Source organism: Carlito syrichta, unplaced genomic scaffold (genome assembly GCF_000164805.1).
Source record: "Carlito syrichta isolate Samal-C Ts95f unplaced genomic scaffold, Tarsius_syrichta-2.0.1 Scaffold301830, whole genome shotgun sequence".
Taxonomy (NCBI): domain Eukaryota; kingdom Metazoa; phylum Chordata; class Mammalia; order Primates; family Tarsiidae; genus Carlito; species Carlito syrichta.
In genome coordinates, this window is record NW_007245926.1 from 663,739 (window position 1) to 689,224 (window position 25,486).

Here is a 25,486-nt window from a genome sequence, read left to right on the forward strand (position 1 = left end):
CTGCACTCCAGTCTGGGCAACCGAGTGAGACTCCAACTCAAAAAGAAAAAAAAAAAAAGAGATGATAGATACATAGATGATAGAGATAGATATGATAGATTAAATATAGATATAGATAGATGATAGATTAGATAAATAAGTGATAGAGATGATAGATTAGATAGATGAGAGAGATAATTGATAGAGACAAATGATAGACAGATGATGATGGACAGACAGATGATAGATGGATGGATAGATGGATAATGGATGATGATAGATAGTAGACAGATGGAGAAAGAGAGAGAGAGAGAGATGATAGGTAGATTTTCATTTGAGGTTATAGCTTTTCACTGACCATTCATGTCTGCAAGGCAGAGCACATGACTGAGATCCAGCCAATCAAAGCAATATATTCCCTGGCCACCTGAACCAAACAGAGCCAAGGACACGCCATGGGGTTTTTCTCAGACATCTGGAAAAGGCAAGTGCTCTTTCTTCTATGAAGCTGGAGCTGGTGTGCTTACTGCCAAATGAGGAAGAAAGCATGTCTGAAAACAGAACCAACACAGAGGACGTAGAGTGGAGAGATACAGAGATAGAAACCTGGCCCTGGTAATTTTGAGATGACTGATCGAGCCACATCTGAAGTCAGACTCCTCCTAGGCTTTCCACTGCATGAGCCAATAAAAATTCTTTTTGCTGTTGACCCTGCTGGATAAAGGTTTCTGTCCCTTGCATGTAGAGTCTCAGTGATATGATGATGTAAGACTGTGGTTGGGTTATTTTATTTGGAAAGCATGGCTACAGAAAGCAGGAATACTTGGGTCAGCGAGTTGGATGAGTCTACCTGTCCTCAAGACTGTGAGTTCCCTGAGGTCCAGATCTGTGTGTCATTTATCACTGTAATGTCAATAGGCATTCCATTTATTTTAGGAATAAAATCAGGACAAGAGGAAGGTAAGGAGGCAGAAAGAAAAAAGGATATGGGCCGAGTGTGGTGATTCACTCCTATAATCCCAGCACTTTGGGATGTCAAGATGGGAGGATTGCCTGCGCCTAGGGGTTCGAGACCAGCCTGAGCAACTTAGAGAGATCTCATCTCTACAATAAACCAAAAAATTAGCCGGGCGTGGTGGCGCGTGCCTATAGTTCCAGCAACTTGGAAGGCTGAGGCAGAAGGATCACCCAATCAGCAGGTCGAGGCTGCGGTAGCTGTGAGCGTGCCACTGCACTCCAGCCCGGGTGACAGTGAAACTCCAACTCAAAAGAAAAAAGGAGATGAAGAATGTCCAAACTCCTCCCAAGAAAGCAGGAATCCAGGATTGCCTGGTCACTTTGTTCAGGGCAGCCTGAGCCCTGCAGGAGTCCAGCAGGCACCATGAAGTAGAAAATGAGAGCTTAGAAGCTTCCAGCACCAGATTATTCCAAAGGACCATTTACCAGGAAATTGCCTAGAAATGACGGTGCAGCCATAACCGGGTCATTACTTTCCCTACAAATATTTCTCCCTTTTGTGAGCAACAAGGACCCATTCAGCCAACTGTGTGCTTCAGCTGAAATAACAGTCCAGAGGAAATGTGTCACTGGCTTTCATCGAATTGAAACCGTAGGACAGCCTGGCCAAGTCGAAGCTCTGTCTCTGGCCCTAGCACAGAAATTATTTTCTGCTTAACATCAGACCATGTGTGGGAAAGAATGGGGAAAGAGAATAGGACCAGCCTCTGGGACAGCGTCAGCCTTTCCTGCAAGGCTAGTCAGCCCAGAGCTTTGGCTGAACAGGAAAAAGGAATTCTGGCAGGCTCAGGGAAGAAGATGCCTGGGGCAGAGAAGGAGTGAGAGGGAGAGACAGAAAGGGGAGGGGTGGGAAGATAGGAAAAGAGTTCACTCACCTTTAATGAAATAAGTCAACTTACAAATAAGTTTTTTTGTTTTGTTTTGTTTTGTTTTTGTTTTTTTGAGTTGGAGTCTCACTCCGATGCCCAGACTGGAGTGCAGTGGCACATTCCTGGCCACCGCAACCTAGAACCGCTGGGTTCAGGTGATCCTTCTGCCTCAGCCTTCCAAGTAGCTGGAACCGCAGGTGCGCGCTACCACACCTGGCTAATTTTTGGGTTTTTTTTGTTTTTTTTTTGAGTTGGATCTCTCTCTGTCACCCAGACTAGAGTGCAGTGGCCGCTCCCAGCCACCACAACCTTGACCTGCTGGGCTCCAGCGATCCTTCCGCCTCAGCCTTCCAAGTAGCTGGAACTACAGGCGCGTGCTACCACGCCCGGCTAATTTTTTTTGATTTATTGTGGAGATGAGGTCTCGTCAAGTTGCCCAGGCGGGTCTCGAACCCACGGGCTCAGGCAATCCACTCACCTCAGTCTCTCAAAGGCGGGGGATTACAGGCTGAGCCACCGAGCCCGGCTTGTGGTGTTTTCATTGTCATCCTATCTAGGTCAGCAGATCCAAAGGCCCACAGGGTCCTGGTTTCCTGGTCCTGGGGAAGACCTACCAAGCAGCCACAGTGAGGGACAGGTCCCACTTCTGTCACTCACCAGCTCCAGGAGGTCAGGGTGGAATGGAAACAGCTTGAGATTGGAGTCAGGAGAACCTAGCTCTGTGCCCTCAGGCCGACTTCTCACTGACTCCTTTCTTAAACGATCTAAACCTCAATTACCTCATCAGTAACCAGGAGATTGTAATAACCATTCTAAAGTGTTGGTGTAAGAATTAAAAGAAAAAATGTTCCTGCCGGGCAGGGTGACTCACATCATTCCCGCACTTTGGGAGGCCGAGGCAAGCAGATTACTTGAGCTCAGGAGCTTGAGACCAGCCTGGGCAACATAGTGAGATCTCGTGTCTACAAAAAATTAAAAAATTAAAAAATTAGCCAGGCGTAGTAGGGCGTGTAGTCCCAGCTACTCAGGAGACAGAGGTGGAGGGATTCCCTGAGTCCAGCGACTGCAGAGGCTGCTGTGAATTGTGATCGTGCCGCTAAACTCCAGCTTCAGTAAAAGAGACCCCCAACTCAAATAATAATAATAATAATAGGCCGGGCTCGGTGGCTCAGCCTGGAATCCCGTGCTCTGGGAGGCCAAGGTGAGTGGATTGCCTGAGCCCGCGGGTTTGAGACCCGCCTGGGCAACTTGGCGAGACCTCATCTCTACAATAAATCAAAAAAACTAGCTGGGCGTGGTAGCACACGCCTGTAGGTCCAGCTACTTGGAAGGCTGAGGCGGAAGGATCGCCGGAGCCCAGCAGGTCGAGGCTGCAGTGGCCGGGAGTGGCCACTGCACTCCAGTCTGGGTGACAGAGTGAGACTCCAACTCAAAAATAATAATAATAATAATAATAATAATAATAATAATAATAGAAGAAGAAGAGGAGGGGGGAGGGGAGGGAGAGAGGGGCGAGGCGGAAGCAACAGCAGCCTGGTGTGGAGTAGGCACTAAATAATTGGTTAATGTTATTATGTGACCTTGGGAAAGACACTTAACCTCTCTGTACTCGCTTTCTCTCCCGGAAAAAAGAAGCAATCATCATCACCTCTCAGTATGGTTACAATAATCACATGCATAGGTAAAGATTCAGGGGCTGTGTAAAGGCACCCAGCATTAGATTTTGCTCCCTTTCACTTCCCGACCTCCTCCCAAGCCAAAGCCAGGGTAGGCCGAGCAGCTCCGCCGTGGCCCAGCTGGCCCCGACATTCAGAGGGCCCCAGACCAGAAGAATCTTGTCCCTCGGACGGCTTTTCCAACTTCAGGTCCTTGAGTCCCGTCGGCCCGATGTGCTCTGGCCGACAGCTGCAGGATTCCTTGCTCGACGCCAGGGGGGGCAATAAGCTCGGAAACACAGGACGGACCACCCCCACGGCTCTGATGCTCCCGGTGCCCCGGTCGCCCGGATCGGGCAGATCCTAGCAAGCCGAGAAGGCTTAGGACTGCGCCCAGGAGGGCCTTTTGGGAAACAAATGATAGGAGGAAATGTGCGGAGCAGTGGAGAGCACACCTTCCCTTCGGCTTCAGCCAGGTCCTGGACTGTGGAGCCTTCCCTGGCTTCTAGGCTGTGACCCCTGACCCCCAGGGAGAAGCGTGGGACAGAGGGAAGGAAGCTTCAGAAAGATTGGTAGGAAGATGGGGCGTGTCACTGTACCCGATCACTCCAACTTGGACGTCTGGCTCTCTCCGCATCTTAGTCCCAGTGGGTGAAGCCTCATAGCGTCCCAGGCGTGCAGTGGGAGGGCTAGGATTCAGAGCAGAGGAAGAGTTTGGGCAGCAACAGTTTACCGGTTACTTTTATGTACATCAGCTCGCCTGGATACTGACAAGCACCTGGTGTTGTAGACAAGAGACCTTTACCTCATTTAACACAGGAGGAAACTGAGGTTCAGATCAGTGTTCATAGCTCTCTTTCTACCTACTAAGCTTTTAAGCTTTTGCTGCCACCCACGGTTCCCTCCTCTCTTGCTTTCCCTTGTTTTAAAATCAGTTCAAACTACACATATGACTTCAGGGATTTTGCTACTCAGCTCCAAGTGTTCCATAAATCAAATTTTAAAATATTTATTGCTGGGCGCCGTGATATCACTTTGGGAGGCTGAGGCGGGAGGGCTCTTTGAGGCCAAGAGTTGAGACCAGCCTGGGCCACACGGTGAGATCCTGTCTCTAAAAAATAAAATAATATTTGTTGCATTTCCTGTCTTCCTAACCCATCTAGCATGTTGGAGAGGTGATAAAATATAGTAATTTTGAGGGTGCACTTTGGACTCAGATCTAACCAAATATTCTGTTTGCCACTTATGAATTCTATGACCTTGGATCTCTCTGTGCCACAATTCCCTCATTTGCAAAATGGGAATATTAACATTTTAGCTCATGGGATTCTTTTAAGGGTGAAGTGAGATGTCATATCTAAAACAATTATGTAGTGTCTAGCATACAACTTAATAGTTTGATAAGTGCACCTAGCATGGGATTATATTAAATCATGGACTGAAATGATCTTTAGGAATTAGTCCATTACTTTCATGCCATTTACCAATGAAGTTAAGTGGAATTAAGTGAGAAGTTTACTTTGCCAAGTAGGTTTGTGTACTAGGTTGAAGGGTGTCGCCACCAAAATTCATCCCCCCAGAAACTCAGAATGTGAACTTATTTGGAAATAGGGTCTTTGCAGATGTAGTGAGTTAAGAGGGGAACGGAGTAGATTAGGGTGGGCTTGAAATCCAAAATGACTGAGCTCATTATAAGAAGAGGACATATGGAAACGCTGACGCGAGGTACAGTAGCTCACGCTTCTAATCTCAGTACTTCAGGAGGCAGAGGTGAGAGGACTGCCTGAGGACAGGGGTTTGAGACCAGCCTGGGCAACTTGGCGAGACCTCGTCTCCACAATAAATCAAAAAATCTGCCAAGCATAGTGGCGCATGCCTGTATTCCCAGCTACTTGGGAGACTGAGGTGGAAGGGTCATCTGAGCCCAGGAGGTCCAGGCTGTGATGTGTGCCGCTGGAGACTCCAACTCAAGACCAAAAGAGAGAGACAGAGAAGCACTGAGACACAGGGGGAAGAAAGTGATGCGAAAATGGAGGCTGTTTGGGACGATACATTACCAGCCAAAGATTGTTTGGACACCCAGAAGCTAGGAGAAAGGCATGGAATGGAACATCTCTCAGAGGCCCCAGAAGGAACCAGTCTTGTCAATACTCTGATTTTACACTTCTACCCTCAAGACTGAGAGTATACGCTTCTGTTGCTTTAAGCCACTCAGTTTGTGATAATTTGTTACAGCAGTCCTAGTTTGAACCAGACTCCAGATTTTTTTTTTTTTTTTAAGTTGGAGTCTCACTCTGTCGCCCAGACTGGAGTGCAGTGGCCGCTCCCGGCCACTGAAGCCTCGACCTGCTGGGCTCCGGCGATCCTTCCGCCTCAACCTTCCGAGTAGCCGGAATTACAGGCGCGCACTACCACGTCTGGCTAATTTTTTTATTTTATTGTAGAGATGAGGTCTCGCCTGCCCAGGCGGGGGATTACAGGCTGAGCCACTGAGACCGGCGACTCCAGATTTTTAAGCTTCCAATCTCTCCCTCTTTTACACCATCACTGCCTCCCCAAACCAACCAAAAAGATGTGTGAGATACCTACTTAGAAAGTTTACCTATTTGGAGAAAAATCAACACAATCTATAATTTTTTTTAGCACTTCTTCAAGTTGTGACCCGATTCACAGTAAAAGCATTTAATAAATATTTTACTGGCATGTTGATAAAATAATAGATGTTAAAATGTTATGTTGGGTAATACAAATTTAAGATATTGTTATACATATTCTACCTCTGTGTACACGTGTGCACCAGACTCTAAATTTATTTACAAGTTTTATATGTTGAAGAATCACAGAACTTTAGCACTCTCTCTTACTGCTTGCAGCCTGTAGGACACATGAGTTTCACAAGTCCCGCCTGTTCACTTCCTCCAGGTAGTAACAAATTGTCTGGGCACCCTCAGGACTCTGAATCTTAAAAAGCAGGGATGACCTCATTCTCCTTGAGTCCTTCCAACCTGACTCAGGAATGGGCAGAAAGGAAGCCAGTGAGTCCGGAAGCTGCCCATTGCTTTAAAAAAAGGAGGTCACAGGGCACAGCTCCCACCCAGTCAGCCGGTGGTGGAGTTAACAAAGGGAGGGAGGGGAAAAGGGAGAAGCTGATTCACTAGGACAACTCTTAGAGTGACTCAGAAGCCCGTTCTCCCACATCAGCCTCTTTGTCAAGCGATGAGGCACTTCCTCATTGCAAACCCATAGGCAGAGCAAAGGGGAGGAGAAGGAAATGGGATCTCCAAGTTCCTTTGCTTATCCCAACAGCCAACACTCTGTTTTCAGCCATTTCAGACGTTTGCATCAAGTCAAGTCAGTATTTATTGAGCACCTACTATGTGTCTAACCCTTCATTTTTTTCTTTCAAATGGTCGGACTTCTGAACACAGGGTATGGTGTCTTTCTGAAGTTTGGTATTCCTAGTCATTACTCCAAAAACACTTGGGCTGTTGTTGAGTACAGTAAGACTGTCCTTCACACATAGAGATGACCCTCCCAAGCCTACAGTCAACCAGGGGAATATGGAGCTGTTTTTCTGGTTCTAATGCTGGCTTCACAGGTAAAAGGACATAACATTAGTCAATATACTCAGTGAGTAGCCATTTTAACGTGCATAGCTCTGTTATGTTTTTCTAACTATTCATTTTAACTTACCTTCTAATCACTAGCCAAGGACAGAACCAGTTTCTCAGAGGCAGCTATCGATAATTGCTTTACAACCCCCTCCCCAACTTGTTTTGTCAACAAGTTCACCTAATCAGCCCGTCATGACCTTCATGGCAGTCCATCAGCATAGCAACAGTCATGTGACTAACCCACCCATCTGCCTGCAGTCCATCACCTGATGTCAGTACCTGTACTTACCTGCCTTCCCTGATGACATAAGCAGACCACCAACCAATCACCTTAGCAACCTGTTCCCATCAAAGGGAAAGGTTAAAAGGCATTCAACTTCAAACAGCAGTAGCCACTGCTTTGTTAAACTCTGGTTTGTCCACGTGGCTCTTTGAGCTATGGCCACCATGTTTCCAAGCTTTGGCCCCCTTCCCTACCTTGGGGAGGTGAATCTCCTCTCTCTTCTCTAATTTACTTTCTAAATAAACTATAGTTTTTCATCTAACTTCTGTGCAATACTTTGCATATTTTGTGCGGTCGTGGATTGCAGACCAGACACCCCCCCACCCCCAATCATGCCTGACCTAACATTCAGAGGCTCCGCTAGTATTTTAACCTAACAACAGGAAAATGCACCCATTCTCTGGGCCAGTCCTCTCCTTGTGAGAGCCAGGATGCAGTAAGCAGAATAATATGCACAATTTGGAGTTGTACATCTTAGGTGAAGTTTCTCTCCCTCCTTTTTCTTCCTTGATTCCTTCCTCCCTTCTTCCTCCCCCCTCCCACCTTTCTTTCTTTCTTTCATCAAGAGTCTTGCTCTGTTGCCCTGGCTGCAGTGCAGTGGAATGTTCCTGGCTACCACAGCCTCAACCTGCTGGACTCAGGAGATCCTTCTGCCTCAGCCTTCAAGTAGCTGGAATTACAGGTGCATGTCACAACTTACCAGCTATTTTTTTTTAATTTGTTGTAGAGATCCCGCCAAGTTGCCCAAGATGATCTCGAACCCCTGGTTTCAGGCAATCCTCTCGCCTTGATCTCCCAAAGTGTTGGGATTACAGGCATAGGCCACTGCACTCTTCCTGGAAGTTCATTCTTTACCATTGACTAGCTCTATGACTGTAATTGTTGTCTCTTGGATCTCTATCTTATCATCTGTAAATTGGACACAATGATGTCTATCTTACAGAGTAGATTTCTCATACAATACTGAAGATTAAATAAAATATGAAAGTACATGGCACAGTGATAACATGATAAATACTGGTTTACTTCCTCCAAAATATGACATACAGATTGATCACCTCCCTCTGCATGGGGCCGGCTGCATCTGCCTTGAGGATTGTGTCTGCCTAGGGAGTACTAGGTCCCTAATACTGTCTTGCTAACTGTAATTGCTAAGATTAGGAATAATGTATTAAAGTAATACATTCCTTATGCATTCAAATACTGTCTTATAAATATTTATATATTGTGTTTCAAATGATGTGGTTATTATTAATGTCACCAGCTGATTCAGTCTGTGAGCTGACAGGCAATCTATGGAAAAGGAATTCAGAAACTTTGACCTCAGGTAGGGATGAAACTAGGAATGCATCTCTGAGCTATTTGGTCCTGCCTAGGACTTGCCGCCACCAGCAAGATCTGCATTCCTGTGTTGACAAGGACAGACATTCCTTGCATCCTCTAGCCTGCCCTTTGTTTCCATTTCACTGCAAACGTCATTGCCCCACAATATAATGAGGCCAAGGACACAAAAAAGTCACCTCATCTGGCAAGCACAGTATGGAAAAACTTGACACACAAATTTGCAATTGCCCGGCTTCTGCCTGAAAGGCAGTTTGGCTGGATTTATGCCCTCCAGGGTGCTATCCGCTGTCTCTGCCCCCCACCCCCCGGGGGGGGGGCTCGAATGCCCCAGGGGCTCCGGAGCCAGTGTCCTTTTCTGCACTTAATACGGACCAAGAAGGGTGGTCTCCAGGTGTTTCATCCTCGCGCCCTTGCCCCCAGCATCGCATCTTCAGGCGCGTCCAGGAAAAAGGGAGCAAGGAAGCCACGTTACCAGGTTTTCAACAACTCATTCGAAAGCGTTCTCATTTAGAAAGAGGAGACACCAAAGCGCACTTCATTTATGAACATTCTGGACCAAATCCCAATCAATCAGGCCACCAGAGCCCGCCATTCCTAAGCTCCCCGTACACAGTCAGGGCGAGGCACCAAGCATCCTCCGCAGCCCTGGCCGGAAACCACACGGAACGTGGAAAGTCGCAGAGCCCGGTCCGGGAGGGGCGCGAGCCCACCCTCCAGCCCGGGACAGAGGAGGGCGCTTCCGCCCGGAAGTGACGCGCGCGCAATCCCAACCTGGCGCTCCCCAAACAAAAGGGATCTTGGGGCCCCGGGAGGAGCCTGAATGACACTGGAGAAGCCCCTCCTTCCGCCCGCGCCGATTGGAGCCGGGGCTGGAGGCGCGAGGCGGCGATTGGCCCTGGAGAATGCCAATACCCGCGCCGGGCGGCCTAGAGGGCGGGGCCTCGGGGCAGTGGATGGGGAGCGGGCGGCGGAGGCGGCGGAGGCGGCGGGGAACCGAGCCCGGAGCGCCGCGGAAAGGTAGGGGCCGCCCGCGCCCGGGCTTGGCGATGGCTGGGAGGCCGGGTCGTCGGGCGCAGGGCGAGGGTCGGGGCGCCGGTCGCCCCCCGCCGCCCTCCCGCCTGCCGCCGGACCCGTCCCTTGAGGGGGCGGGGCCGTCCCCTTTTCCTCCCGGTGTTCCCTGAGGAGGCGGCTCCCCATCCTTCGAGGGTCCTCGGAGCTACTTTTTGTCCCTCGCCCATTCCCGGCTCCGAGGTGGGGGCTTCCCTCCGGCCACCTCGTTGAAAGGAGCCTCCCGCCAGCGTCTCAGCCTTGGCCGAGGGCTCCCAGTCCCGGCTCTCTCGGCTGCCGCCCCCACCCCCGTTTTGTACCCACCGCCACCCCACCCCCGGAAGGCCGGACATCCCTCCCGACACCTGTCCCTGCTCGCTGGCGTGGGGCCGGAGCTGGTGTCCTCCGTAAGATAGAAATCGGCGTTTTCCGAGAGAAAGGGATGCGGCGAAGCAAAAACCAAAGACCCGAGGTAGACAGCCAGCTCCAGCGACGGGCGGCCCTCCCCCGCGCCAGCTGTTCCCATCCCCCATTCTCCTGATGCGGGGTCTTCCTCCCGCAGCCCCTCCGATCCCCTGTCCCCCTGTGGGGCGCCAAGAGCTCCCCTGCTTCGGGACTTTTTTGGACTCTGGAACAAGGAGAAATAGCCGCCACCCCCCACGCTTTGTACCTTCTTCCCTCCACTCTCATTTCTGGTGGGAGAACCCAGCTTCCAAGGGACTTTTAGGTTTGGGTCGGTTTCATTTTTCCTCTCCAGCCTATTTCTTCCCCGGGAACTTGGTGAAAAAACCATCCTCTTTGATTACCCAGTGAGGTGGGTGTGTTAGGTATGTACAGAGTTGGCCTCGTGTGGGCAGGAATGCAGTGTATATTGTTTGACAGTCAGTGAATACCAGCGGGTTTCCAGAAGCAACAGTATAGACTGAGTAAATACACAGCTTCGGATTGGGAAAGAGTGGATCCCAGTCTAGGGTGGGCTGGTCTGTTGCTCGGGGAGCCTGCGGTAGACCTTCAAGGTTAACTGCAGTCTTGAAGGTTGGAACAAAAGGCAGGAAGTGTTGGGAGAACTTCAGGTTCAGTCTTCGAGGTTTATGATTAATCCGGTCCTGTGTCCTTTGACTCCTCAGCCCCTCTTTTTATGAGGGGATTGTACCCCCCAGGGGAACCATACACACACTGTACAGGTGATTCGTTTTAGGATGCCAGTACCATCTACCAAAATTTAGAGGATGAAAAGTAAGAGCAAGTTTCTTTTTCTTAATTTTTTTTTATTTTAAAGATGTGGGGTACGATTCAGGGTTAGGTATACAAATGACCATTGCACAGGTGAAGTTTGGGCCTCACTTTGTTCCCCACGTCACCCGGTTTGAGATCAGGTACCCTTATTGATGAAATGTGTACCCGCCCCCCCCGCGGTTTCCCACTACTGCCAATTCCTTTCTTATGGTATTATGATAATTGTTCAGGGTCCGCTATGAGTGGGAACATGTGGTACTCAGTAGGAGCAAGTTTCAAATCTCAGAAATAAGAGTAAACAAAGGCAAGGTGAACTCTAGCTGTTCACACGTGTAACCACCAAGTGGTGTCTCCGTAGTGTGCTTGTGAAGGTTTTATCATGTTAGCCTTCATGTCGGCAGGTGCAAAGTCTTGATGATTTTGGCCAAATGTTAATGTCGTTGAATCCTCAGTAGTCATTTGTGGCTTGCACTCCTGCATATTAAAAATTGCCATATTTTTAGCATTGTTTCTTTTGCTTTCAAGCCCAAGTCCATCTCACAGCTATTATCTAGAGCCAAAGCTGATAGCAGTAAGATGCAAGGAGTTGGAGTCACAGAGGGTGATTCTAATGGCTGTTGTCTTTTACCTTCCTGATTAGACTTCAATTATTTTTGAAGAGTTAGGTTTGAGGGTTTCGGAGCCACTCAGAGCTCACAGGTCTGCTCAGTGATTGTTTCCAGATCTCCAGTAAGAAAGTACAAAGAAGAAACTGTGGAGGGTCTCCAGCAAACACAAAGTATGCTCTATAGGGAGGTAAGACATGGGCCCCCAGCTATAGCAGCAGAAAACACTAAGAGTAGAACAGGAAATCCCAAAAAGGTGTATCTTATTACATGACCAGGGAACAGAAAATAAACTAAGGAAACCAAAGTAGGGGTGATTTCCAGGGCCTTAACAGAAAGAAACAAATAATGTTTTATTAGTCAGCACAGTAATCAAGACCTAATTGTTACACTTTTGGGTCTTCAAAACCTTTCCTTTAACTTTTTTGGTCATGTTAGATGAAGAAAAGCATATTATGCAGAAGATTTATTTTTGTACATCTAATCTATCTCATTGAATTGTGGATTCTTTGAGGATATAGTCCTAGAGTATATTTTTTTCATCTTTGTATCTTTCACAGTGCCTAGTCTATAGAATGACTAATGAGTGTTTGTTGAGCTAAATTGGAAGCTGTCACCTTAGGGTAGACTACAAAGGTAATGCACTGACAAGATATGGCACAACTTGTTGGTATACACAATCTACTATTTTTTTTTTTGAGTTGGAGTCTCACTCTGTCGCCCAGACTGGAGTGCAGTGGCCACTCCTGGCCTCTGCAGCCTCGACCTGCTGGGCTCTGGCCATTCTTCCGCCTCAGCCTTCCAAGCAGCTGGAACTACAGGCGTGCGCTACCATGCCCAGCTAATTTTTGATTTATTTTAGAGATGAGGTCTCGCCAAGTTGCCCAGGCGGGTCTCAAACCTGCGGGCTCAGACAGTCCACTCACCTCAGCCTCCCAAGGCACGCGATTACAGGCTGAGCCACTGAGCCCGGCTCACAATCTACTTCTTTTTGTCCTTATTTAACTTGATTTTTCCCTATTTGGTGTCTTATGAAACTCCCGTATCTTAAGTGACTAAAATATTGAATTTGCTATAAAGAAATTATCTGCTGTTTAGAGAATACAATTTTACTGTCATGAAATTTGAACCAGACTAGTTAATGTAATCAGTGCATGTCATTTTAAGATTTTATTTTTCTAAGAATCTGACCTGGCAGTAATGAAGTGAATTTAGGAGAACACACTAGGAACCAGTCGTTGCTGATTTTCATTGAAGAATAGTTTCTGAGTGATTTTGACAAGTCACTCTTCTTTCGGCTTTTTAAAAAGGAATTTTCATTAATCTTATGCTTTTAAACTAGCACTAAGTATATGAACAGGAACATAGAGCAGTCTAGGGTTCTTAAATATAATAATGCATACTAATGATGGTGTGCATAATACACTCAACCGACTATGGATTTGTGTCTTGGCGGAATCACATTTGCAGTGCTACCAGGCAATTTGCAGAACTGGATTTCTTAGCTTGTCTTAGTGGAGCAGAATGGTGTTTCTTGGGGTTGCCATAGAACTGGTATTTGGTGACAAGAGATGAGAAGCAGGGGTTTATGTCTAGAGATAATTTGTTCAGTCTATGGTGGTTGACCGTAGAAGTGACTTGTCAGCTTGTTTCTAACGCTACTGATAAATCATTTAACTCACATACCGAGTGCTAATAGTCATGGTGATAATAATGCCTATCAATTACTGAGTACTTCTTATGTGCGGGGCACCTCACTTTGTGATGTGATGTGGGGTGTGTATGTGTGTATTCATGTTTTTCATTTCCTGAATGTTTGCTGCTCAGAGCTAAAAATCAAGTCTTCCAAATTTCAACCCAAAGCAGTTCAGTGAGGGAAAAAATGGCGTATTTATCGTGAAGCTTTAGTGTGTGGTTACTTTCAGCACAGACTTTAAAGTTAGACCTGGGTTCAAGCACCAACTCTGCTACTGTTCACTGTATATAACTCAGGGCAAGAGCAGAGTTTTCTATCCTCACCATTCCTCAGTGTCAGCTTCCTCCGCTGTGAGATAGAAATGGCTTCAAGGTTTTTTTAAGGATTATGTGAATACACACACACACACACACACACACACACACACACACACCTCACATCACATCACAAACCGAGGTGCCCAGCACATAAGAAGCACTCAGTAATTGATAGGTATTGTTATTACGCATGATTATTTGCACTCGCTATGTGAGTTAAATGATTTATTAATAGCATTAAATCTTCTTTTTCTCCTCTAGCATTTTGGCTAAGGTGAAGACTCAGTGTCTGATTTTAGTTATCTCTTGACTTTGTTTTAAATTCTTCAATATGGGCTAAGCCCTAAGTGGAGGGGAAACAAAGTTTGTCATAATCTCAGACATCTGAACCAAGGGTTTTTAGGTGAGAGTGAGTGTCTCAGAGTGTGTGCATTTAATTATTTGGTCATGCAAAGTGTCTTTCTTAAGTTTTTTTGGCCTGAGGAAAAAGAAAGGCAAGGGACTCAGCCAGCTGTTGTCTTCTTTCTGACCTGTCACTTGCTCCACTCCCTTAAGAAGCGCCATCCTGAATGCCAGATACATGGTTTCGTAAACACTGTGATTACTCTGCAGGGTTGTGCCTCCTGGGAGACTCAAGGGATTTTTTAAACGGTAATTTTTACTAAAAGTGATTTTTGCCTTACTTACAAAGCCGATCTACCTCCCCTGCTGTCCCAAAAGTAAGGAACAATTATAGGAGCAACCAAAACTGGGGTGAGAAGAAAACATGGATGGGGGGTCAAGAGTGGAGGTAGGGGAAGGTGAGGGCTAGAGTGTGTGAATGAAAGGAAACAGGGGGAAAGTAGGCCTGGAAGCAAAGAATGAAGTCCACTGTCAGGTGGTTCCTCCCTGCCTGTTATTCTAAACGCTACCTCTAAATGTGTCCTTTACTGTTGAAATGAATCCTCTCTGGCTTCTGGAGCCACAAATATAATTCTCAGTTGTTCCTAGCATGATACAAGCTAGAAAGGGAAATAGGGTGGGGATGATGCGGTTCACAGACCAAAAGAACTCCTGACCCTGAGCCTTGGGGGTGTCTGCATGGCTCCCTTTACAGAACTGCTGGGAAAGGCTGGGGAAGTGTGTTCTGAGTCGCCTCACATAGCAAGGTGACAGCCAGGAAGAGGAACAGAAGAGACATGAGAGATGGGTTGTTTTAGCAAGGTATAAGAATTAAAAGTCATAAAGGAGAGAAGGATGAAGGATAACCTACTCTTAACTGGTTTACTATTTGAGAGTACAAACGTATCTAGTCGAATCCAGTGTTCCTGTTGCCTCTTGTCCTTAAATCGAGGGCACAGAAGCAATTTCCTTAAAAGGCTTTGTCCCCAAAGGCTTCTCCACCTCTGAGCCCTAGTCCTCACCAAGTGAGCTGATGCGGAACGCGTTCCTCTTGGGGGTCTGACTACTTCTGCTTCAGCATGGCTCACATCAGTCATCGTTCCCCCCCCAACCGGTTCCTTTTCTTACATCCCTGTTTCTATTAATAGCATCATCGTTTTAGTCACCCAGTCTCAAAGCCCCGGCTGATCTGGGCTGTTTCCCCTCTTACCTCCCTGAGTGGCATCAGTCAAGTTACTGTACGTAAATTCTTTCGTTACAGTGTCTCTTGTATCAGTCTTTTCCATCTTTTTTTTTTTGCTGGAGTCTCACTCTGTCTCCCTGGCTAGAGTGCAGTGATATGATCACAGCTCACCACAGCCTGGACCTCCTGAGCTCAGGTGATCCTACCACCTCATCCTCCCAAGTAGCTGGGGCTACAGGTGCCTACCACCACACCTGGCTCTTTTTTTTTGGTAGAGAAAAGACTATGTTGTCCAGGCTGGTTTCAAACTCCTGGGCTCAAGTGATCCTTCTGCCTCAGCCTCCCAAAGTGCTAGAGTTGCAGGCATGAACCACCACACCTGACAGTCTTTTCCATTCTTACTACCACCATGCTGGTTCATGCATTTTTGCCTCATATCTGTACTACAATTCAATCAGTACTGTACTGTAAGCTTTATCTTTCTAAAAGTGTACTTTCATTATGATATTCACCTGGTTACAAAAATGCATAATGACTTCTCATTTCTAAAAGGTCAAGTCCAGCCGGGCTCAGTGGCTCAGCCTGTAATCCCACACCTTGGGAGGCTGAGGTGAGTGGATTGCCTGAGCCCGCGGGTTCGAGACCCGTCTGGGCAAGTTGGTGAGACCTCATCTCTACAATAAATCAAAAATTAACCAGGCGTGGTAGTGCATGCCTGTAGTTCCGGCCACTGCACTCCAGTCTGGGTGACAGAGTGAGACTCCAACTCAAAAAAAAAATAATAATAAAATAAGAAAAAATAAAAGGTCAAGTCCAATTGTGTTGTCTGGGATTGAAGGTCTTGTATGTTTCTTCCAACCAGCTTTTTAAAATTATGCCTTTGAATCAGAGACTGCTAGGCACTAAGTTTCATCAAGTTGAATAGACAGAGTAGGTGTCCAGATGAGTTCAGAGTCTGTTGAGACAGAAGGCAGATATATAAATAAATGAATTGATACAAGAGAATGTATTAACTGCTCTGAGTTACAAGTGTAGATACATAGCCATTGTGCATTTAACTTAATGTGAAAATAGCTGATATTTTTAGAAAAGCTACTTCTCAGTCATTCCAAATGAAAATTTTGACTTGATTAGAAAAAATTCAGTGGAAGCAAAGGCATACTTTTCACCTTTGTGATAAAGGCACAAAAAGCTAATCTAGACAGAAGAATGTCCTTTTCTTTTCCCAATTACTATGTAGATTCTTGGTCTGGACATGTGTTGGATATGTCCCCTAAACTAACTTTCCTAGGAACAATCAGACTATCTCTTTCTTTTTGGAGCAGACCAGCCTACCAAGTCAGAAGAAGGAAATTTGTTTTAATTTGTAAATTAGACACATGAATGCTAGACAGTGATGGCCCATTGGACAAAGGAAAACTTCATTATTCTTACAGTTGAAACCAAGTGTGTATGGTCTTCAAGGATGAGAAATGAGAGAATTGTCCAGTCACTAACTCATTTGAACCATCCAGCCTCCTGTTACACAGTGTGCATTATTACCCCATTTTATAGATGAAGAATTAAAACTCAGAGGTTAACTGGATCAAGGAACAAGTAGCAGGGTCAGGCTGTTAAACCCAGCTCTGTCAGACTCCAAAATCCATGCCACTGTAACACAGTCTCCCAGCAGATTATCATCCTCAGAGAACTTGGAACAAATACAGTTGCTAGGTGTGTTATTGGTAATGTTCAACTGATACCAAGTTGTTAAACTTTTTATTAATCAATTTTCTGACTTAGAAGACAACATATAGAAGACAAAACAACATCACCAGTCATGTTTCTGTCAGAGGCTTGTGTGAAGTTTTTTGCAGTTCATGAAAAGTCAGGTTATGGACATAGCTAGAACACGGATGCCTTAACTGTTTTGCTATACTCTGTGGAGTTTCTGCCCTGTTTGGAATCCCAGTGGAGTCAATGACTTCATCCTACGTTAGCATCTGAAGGGTTTTTTACTTTCTGGGCTGGTACAAGAATTTTGGTCCATGAATCATTTTACTGGAAATAAAATCAACTTACAGGTTATTGTTCTCTTGTGGTATCTTACAAATCATGGTGGCATTATTTTCAGAAAAGCAAACATTTAGGGGACTGATGAACTGATAGGTGATAGAGACAGATAGATATACATGATATATACATATATGAAATCATGTTACAGCTTCATTTAAACTAAATAAAACCAACTAACCAATATTATTGAAACGATTTAATCTACTGGTAATATTCAGATGTTAAAAGATATATCTTTTTTGCCGGGCTCGGTGGCTCAGCCTGTAATCCCACGCCTTTGGGAGGCTGAGGTGAGTGGATTGCCTGAGCCCGCAGGTTCGAGACCCGCCTGGGCAGCGAGATCTCATCTCTACTACAATAAATCAAAAAATCAGCCAGGCATGGTAGCGCATGCCTGTAATTCCGGCTACTCGGAAGGCTGAGGCGGAAGGATCACCCGAGCCCAGCAGGTCGAGGCTGCGGTGGCCGAAAGCAGCCATTGCACTCCAGTCTGGGTGACAGAGTGAGACTCCAACTCAAAAACAAAAAACAAAAAAAAAGATATATCTTTTTTAAACTTTTCAATGAAAAAAATTATGTTAATATAAAAACTATTATTCATTTTCATTAGCATCCATTCCAGCAGCTTAACCAATGTAGTTCTTCTGGTTTGGTCTTGTCTCCAAGAGAGTATTTGAAAAGGTGTAAACAGATATCCAGGTAGACAGACCTGTTTTTAATAGCTTTGTGCTAATGTCCTCCTTTGGGGCGAGAGATGTTTGAATGTTTGTTTATGGGCATAAGGCTTCTTCCTCCTTTTCTTTAAAATAGATATCTAAATCTTGCTGGCAACATTTAAGAAAAACGGTGAGAGAAACAGACAGATGTACACACACACACACACACACACACACGAGATACATGAGTCTTAGAACTAAACAAAATAAAAACTCGATATCTGCTGGCAACATTTAAGAAAGATGGTGAGAGAAACAGACAGATGTACACACACACACACACACACACACACACACACACACCAGAGATACATGAGTCTTAGAACTAAACAAAATAAAAACTCGATATCTGCTGGCAACATTTAAGAAAGACGGTGAGAGAAACAGACAGATGTACACACACACACACACACACACACACACCAGAGATACATGAGTCTTAGAACTAAACAAACTCGATATCTGCGCAACATTTAAGAAAGACAGTGAGAGAAACAGACAGATGTACACACACACACACACACACACACACACACCAGAGATACATGAGTCTTAGAACTAAACAAACTCGATATCTGCGTGGTGTTCCAGAAAGCAGATTAGACTGATCTTTTTTTTTGAGTTGGAGTCTCACTGTCACCAAGACTGGAGTGCAGTGGCCGCTCTCGGCCACCGCAGCCTCAACCTGCTAGGCTCTGACGATCCTTCCGCCTCAGCCTTCCAAGTAGCTGGAACTACAGGCACACACCATGCCCAGCTAATTTTTTGATTTATTGTAGAGATGAGGTCTCGCCTGCCCAGGTGGGTCTCGAACCAGCGGGCTCGGGCAATCCACTCACCTCAGCCTCCCAAAGGTGCGGGATTACAGGCTGAGCCGCCGAGCCCGGCTAGACTGGTCTTAAAAAGACAGGAATGCTAGACCTGGTTCTATTTCACAGTATTCACATAAAAAGTCTGGTCTCAGCACTCACCTATAAAATGAGAGTGCTGAATTAGATTGTTTCTGAGGTCCCCTCCAGCTTTGTGAATCATGCTTTAGCTGAGGTTTTTCCACCATTCAATTACTGAGGCTGATAAAATGAGAATATCAGATGTGAGCAGTGGTTACCAAGGAAGCCCCTAGAGTCAGTTTGACTGGGTTCAAATCCCATTCCTGCCACATACTAGCTGTGAGACTTTGAGCAAGTTGCTGAGCCTCCGCGGCTCAGGTTTCACATCTGTTAAATGGGGATGAGGACAATAGATTTGTTGGTGATAGTTACGGCGTCTGTCACCTAAGGCGGTTGTGAAGATGGAATCGGTTAATACTTGTATATGTCAAGTACTTACAACGCTGTCTGGCACACATCGATGTTTAGCTCAATAAATGTTTATTATTATTGCTATTATTGCTTGAGTTTTCTCTTTGAAAACTATGCCGTAGAACTCTGAGGTGGTGGTGATTACTGTTGATAGTATAATTATATCATTATTAACTCCTGTACTAAGCATAAGTCCAGATAATCAGTGTCCTGGAAGCTGCTTTGAATATGAATAGTGTACTGTGTACTTGAACAGAATACTACAGTGTTATCAATATCAACCTTAAAAATATTAGCTTAATTACAGAATGGTCTCTTGAGATCTACTTTAACATCTGTATTGACAGAGTTGGATATTCAAGCATCTTGATCCCTTAGCACCATTGTAATTTTTTAAGTACTCTGTTCATATATTTCAGGATAACTCAAAACATCTTTCCTCAAAGGATCCTGAAATTGCCATTCTCTAAAAATGTTCCAAAACCAGTCTGTTTTGTATAATGCTGTCTGTGGTGTAGCTGAAAAAAGCAGACTGATAAGGCAAAGCAATGCATTCTGAGAAATAGTATGTCATGGTGCTCCCATGGTAAGGGAAAGGCTTTGATCCCCTTACCTCCAGTTAGAGGACATCGAGTTGTTCCAATAGTCTCTCAAAGTAATAAGTAGTTAGCGTGTTGTGTTAGTTTGTTAGGACTACTATAGCAAAGTATCACTGACTGAGTGACTTAATCAACAGAAATTTCTTTCCTTACAACTCTGGAGCCACAAAGTCTGATATCAACGTGTGAGCAGAGTTGGGTTCTTCTGAAGCGTCTCCCTTCTTCACATTACCTTATCTCTGCCTCATCTGTATCCAGATTTCCTCTTATAAGGACACCAGTATTATTGGGTCAAAGTCTACCCTAATCACCTCATTAACTTAATTACCTCTTTAGAGACCTTGTCTCCTAGTAATCACATGCTAGTACCTCATATTCAATGTACGAATTTTGGAGAGGCACAACTCAACCTGTGTTGTGTATGTGTCTGTGTATAAAACACATGTGTTATAGGGATCCAAATATTTCAGTAATATATTTTACCTTCAACTGAGAAAAGCTTAATTTGAGATATTGGTAATAAATCTTATATTGCTTAATATTGGAATTCAGTAAAACAAGATTAGTTTTTATACCTTGATTTTAGAACTTTGGTAAATAAAAATAATAGCAAAAGCAGCTTTCTTTAACAAATGTGCAAAACATCTGCTTTCTTGAGTAGAATATTGTTTTCTGATGTTAGCATGTTTTTCTTCCTAACCGGACCCTAAAATGCCAGAGAGGAATGAGAGGGACCATTTGAAATGTTGTCACTCTCTTACCTCAGAGGCATAAGTAACCATTCTGAAAAACCAGAAGTGCCAGAGGGTGGGGCATCTTAAATCTTTTGAGATAATCAAGGTAATGTGTCAACACCTTCCACCCTCTGTTATGAAGCTGTTTTGAATACATTTTTTAAAATAGTGCATTTTTGTCCACATTTAGATTAAGTATTTGTATGTGACAAGTTTTTTTATTATTATTTCACGTATACTGGATTTTTGAAGAAGTATATTATCTAGTGGGAAGTTACCAAAAACACCCATTGAATGTCAGTCTTGGTTCTTTGAGTTTTAAGATTTTTTTTTTTTTTTTGGAGTTGGAGTCTCACTCTGTCACCCAGGCTGGAGTGCAGTGGCATGCTGCTCTCAGCCACTGCAACCTCGACCTGCTGGGCTCAGGTGATCCTTCCACCTCAGCCTTCCAGACAGTTGGGATCATGGGCATGCACCACCATGCCCGGCTAATTTTTTTATTTATTGTAGACACGAGGTCTCGCCATGTTGCTCAGGCTGGTCTCGAGCTCCTGAGCTCAGGCAGTCCTCTTGCCTCGGCCTCCCAAAGTGCTGGGATTACAGGCTTGAGCTACCACGCCCAGCCGTGTTTTAAGAATTAACTGGCCTCCTATATTTGGGTTTTGCTTATATGTTTGTGAAAGAATATTTAAATAATTGGAGGGATTTTCTTTACATCTTTGCTCATATTTGATCAGTAATACTGAAAACTTAGAATGACCTGATCTGAGTCATTTGCAGTTCAGTTCTAAATTTCTTAAATTTGATATCTGAGTATATAATTAAAAGCGATTTTTATCCAGTTTTGCAAGAGTGATCTCCTAGGTAAAATAACTGATTTTTTAAAAATATTAGTCCAATTGATTTCTTTTTTTTTTTTTTTTGAGTTGGAGTCTCACTCTGTTACCCAGACTGGAGTGCAGTGGCCGCTCCAGGCCACCGCAGCCTTGACCTGCTGGGCTCCGGCGATCTTTCCGCCTCAGCCTTCCGAGTAGCCAGAATTACAGGCATGCGCTACCACGCCCGGCTGATTTTTTGATTTATTGTAGAGATGAGGTCTCGCTGCCCAGGCGGGTCTCAAACCCGCGGGCTGCACCCAGTTCAGTTGACTTCTTAAATAGATCTATGTAGTTGTTTGGGGTTTTTTTAGGTGTTTCTATGTCAGGAACTAAGACCCATCTAAAGTGTTGTTTTCCCTCTTTCGGTGTCCCATATCACCTATCACTGGGAAGGAATAAAGCCTTCGATTCCATATAAAGGTATACTCACACCCAGATAATAGACAAACATCTTACTTGCACTCCACCCTGCCCTGCCCTCTATCTACTCCTTGCATAGCTATAGAAGCTGTTTGGGGTGTTTCTTCTTCTGCCACCCAGTGTCTATATGGTAAACGAGCAACAGTGCCTCTTAGGTTCTGGAATTAATTCAGAATTCCAGAGCAGAATCTAGTACGTCTTCAGGAAGGAAGAAGGATAACCACCACCAGAATGAGTGACACTTGGGTATTATCCAGAGAGGGGAGCAGGTTAGAAGAAAATAAGCAGAGCCTAAGCCACACCGGCATAGTTCTAGGCAGATCAGCACTAAAGTTAAGGAGATACGGTGGAAGGAGGAGGTTCTTGATACCCAAAACTCTTCTGACTGTTGGTACATGAAAATTAATCTGGAAAAGACTTGTGCTATCCTGGCTACTGGACCTGGCTTGGTGGCACAAAGCCTGTGAATAGACCAAATGGTATGCGGGGCAAGTTCATTTGAAATGGCATATTGATAACAGAAAAAAAAAGGTTTGTACTTAACCCTTAAATGGGCTTATTTTTCCAGGTTATAAAAAAAAACATGATTTTTTAAATGTATGTACATATATATATATATATATATATATACATATGTGTATATATGTGTATATGTGCAGTGGCACGAACTCAGGCGATCCTTCCACCTCAACCTTCCAAGTAGCTGGAACCATAGGTGTGCACTACCATGCCTGGCTAATTTTTTGATTTGTTATGGAAATGAGGTCTCACTAAGTTGCCCAGGCTGGTCTTGAATCCCTGAGCTCAGGCAATCCTTTCACCTCGGCCTCCCGAGTGCTGGGAATATAGGCATGAGCCACCACGCCTAGCTTATTTTTTATTGAGAAAACTATAAAGCTTAATATAGCTACAGCCGTACCATAGTATATGATATATATATCCAGACAGTTTGTCCACAGGTGAATTTTATTTCAGATTTATAGACTATAGTATTTCTTAGAAATATCTATGTCTCAACTCTAAAGAAATTTGGGTCTTGAAAGGAATGATCTGAGCATCTAGTTGAAATGACCATCTTTCCAAGTCCCTTAATAGATGATGACAATGACAAGTAACAGCTCATTTAGTAGGGCCAGGCACAGTGGCTCATGCCTATAATCCCAGTACTTTGGGAGGCTGAGGTGAGAGGATTGCCTGAGCCCATGGGTTCAAGACCAGCCCGGGCAACTTGGTGAGACCTCATTTCTACAATAAATAAAAAAAATTAGTCAGGCCTGGGGGCACGTGCCTATAGTTCCAACTACTTGGAAGGCTGAGGTGGAAGGATCACCTTGAGCCCAACTGGTCAAGGCTGTGAGGTGGCTGTGAGTGTGCCACTGCACTCCAGCCTAGGTGACAGAGTGAGACTCCAACTCAAAAAAAAAGATAAGTAGTGTATACATTTATAGAATAAAATATATCATATATCATGCCAAAAGTCTGGCAGTCATATTTCTGATAATGAATATGGGGTTAGAAACAGAAAAACAGGATTTTTCTGAAAATCCTGGGCCACATATATGTGGCTGAAATAGCTTATCCAGTGGTTTGTGTATATGTTGTTTGTTCTGTATTAACTGCACAACAAGCCCATATCGTCTCATCTAAGTCGAGAGGTTCATAATTAGTTTAAAGACTGATCATTCGTTTAATGAAACAACCAAGAATGTATGACAGTATTATTTCCTCCTTTGACACGGTTCATATTTGACTATTAGGTTTCAGCAACTCAAATAGGCTAACAGACTTAGTACTTTAAAATAAAGATAAAAATTACATTTTATCAAATAAAATTTAAGGCCTGTCATTTTTAATAAAATTTGCTGGGTCTAATACACCGTTATGAAAACATAAGCCTTTCATATAATTCAGCATTTAATATTTGACTATAAATGCAAAAAAAGTAGAAGTTTGTATGTGTGTTTATGATGGGATATGTAATCAGCCTCATAAACAAAGTTGATTTTTGGTGAAAGGTTGATTTGCTTGTTTATGGATTGCTGAGAGGTGAGGCAAATAGTACTTTACTTATACAAATTTGGCAGCTTGAAAATTTCAGTTGTAAGTATATCTTTCTACCTGAGTGCATTGTGTTTAAGTCATGGTGATTCAAGCAGATAGGCTTTTATTAACTCAGAGAAAGGAAGTCAGTTTCTTCTAATGACGTTCAGAAGTTAGTCCTTGAAATGGCAGTGGACATCTTAAAGTAGGAAAGGTTTCAAAAGCCCCCACCTTCCCTAATTTTAGTTTCAAAAGGGAAGTCGGATTCCTGGTATTTTTCATATGTTATTCAACTTCAGTTTGAAGAGCTGGCTATTTTCTTCTTGTTAATAGCAACCTACAGCTGTCAGGCCTCATCAGCTGTAATGACAGTTGACATTAATGGGATTTACAAAATTGTTTATAGTATGGTCACATGAACAGTACATTTCTTATTATTTTGCAGCATTGGACACTTTTCCACCATGCTGATGGTATTTTAAATATATTAGACAATTTTCCAAAATTTTAATTGAAGAAAATCTTGAGAGATTATACTTGAGGACGAAAGTGTGACTCAGCCGATTATCAGGTGAGTATCACCCCCATCCTTACCCCCACCATCACCCCCAGGAATACCACTGCCATCCTAAAGTATAATGTAGTTTTAGTATCTTTCATTTATATTTCAGATAAGAATTTATTGCTATGTCCTATTTATTGAGATTAGATTCAAATTATATAGAAGAAATTGTTAAATTTTAATATTTATGAAGAAAAGTTATTGCAATATTCAAAAATAGCTCTATGGTTTTTGCATTACATAGCAGTGATCTTTATTTCTTCTGTGTAATATTTGTATTCACTTCATGTAGACAGTAAGCTAAATGATTTGGTCCAGATTAGTGAAATGCTCCAGATATTAAAATGTGTATGTAAAAGTGATTTATTTGTAACTATAGAGATAATAAGTAACACTATTGTCCTTTATTCTGTTGACAAAGAATGAAATTTTTTATTGCACGGGTTGGACTGTTTTATAATTAAAGTGACTCTGAAGATTGCTGTAATTTTAATATTTTATGATGATGCATATTTATCATAACAGATTAAAGACTTTAATTTAGGTACAGTCCGATTGAGTTCTTATATTATTACCTCTTATTCTTATTTAATGGGATTTTCTAGCAAATAATACTAGATTTTTACCTAGAAGCTTAAGAGTAAAACCAAGAAGTATTTCTCAACTATAAAAGGGCAGCTAGCCGGGCTCGGTGGCTCAGCCTGTAATCCCGCGCCTTTGGGAGGCTGAGGTGAGTGGATTACCTGAGCCTGCGGGTTCGAGACCCGCCTGGGCAGCGAGACCTCATCTCTGCAGTAAATCAAAAAATCAGCCGGGCGTGGTAGTGCACGCCTGTAGTTCCGGCTACTCGGAAGGCGAAGGCTGAAGGATCGCCGGAGCCCGGCAGGTCGAGGCTGCGGTGGCCAGGAGCGGCCGCTGCACTCCTGTCTGGGCGACGGAGTAAGACTCCAACTCA

The 25,486-nt window shown here is 44.2% G+C and overlaps 1 protein-coding gene across 1 annotated transcript in view; it reads left to right on the plus strand.

Annotated features, from left to right (window-relative positions):
• The first annotated feature begins 9,522 nt into the window (after positions 1-9,522).
• Positions 9,523-25,486, plus strand: part of CTTNBP2NL (CTTNBP2 N-terminal like) — a 63,371-nt gene continuing 47,407 nt past the window's right edge. Inside the window, exons 1-2 of the mRNA XM_008055360.2 lie at positions 9,523-9,778; positions 24,415-24,540. The gene's annotated coding sequence lies outside the window, so the exon portion shown is untranslated. The remainder of the gene's footprint in view (positions 9,779-24,414; positions 24,541-25,486) is intronic.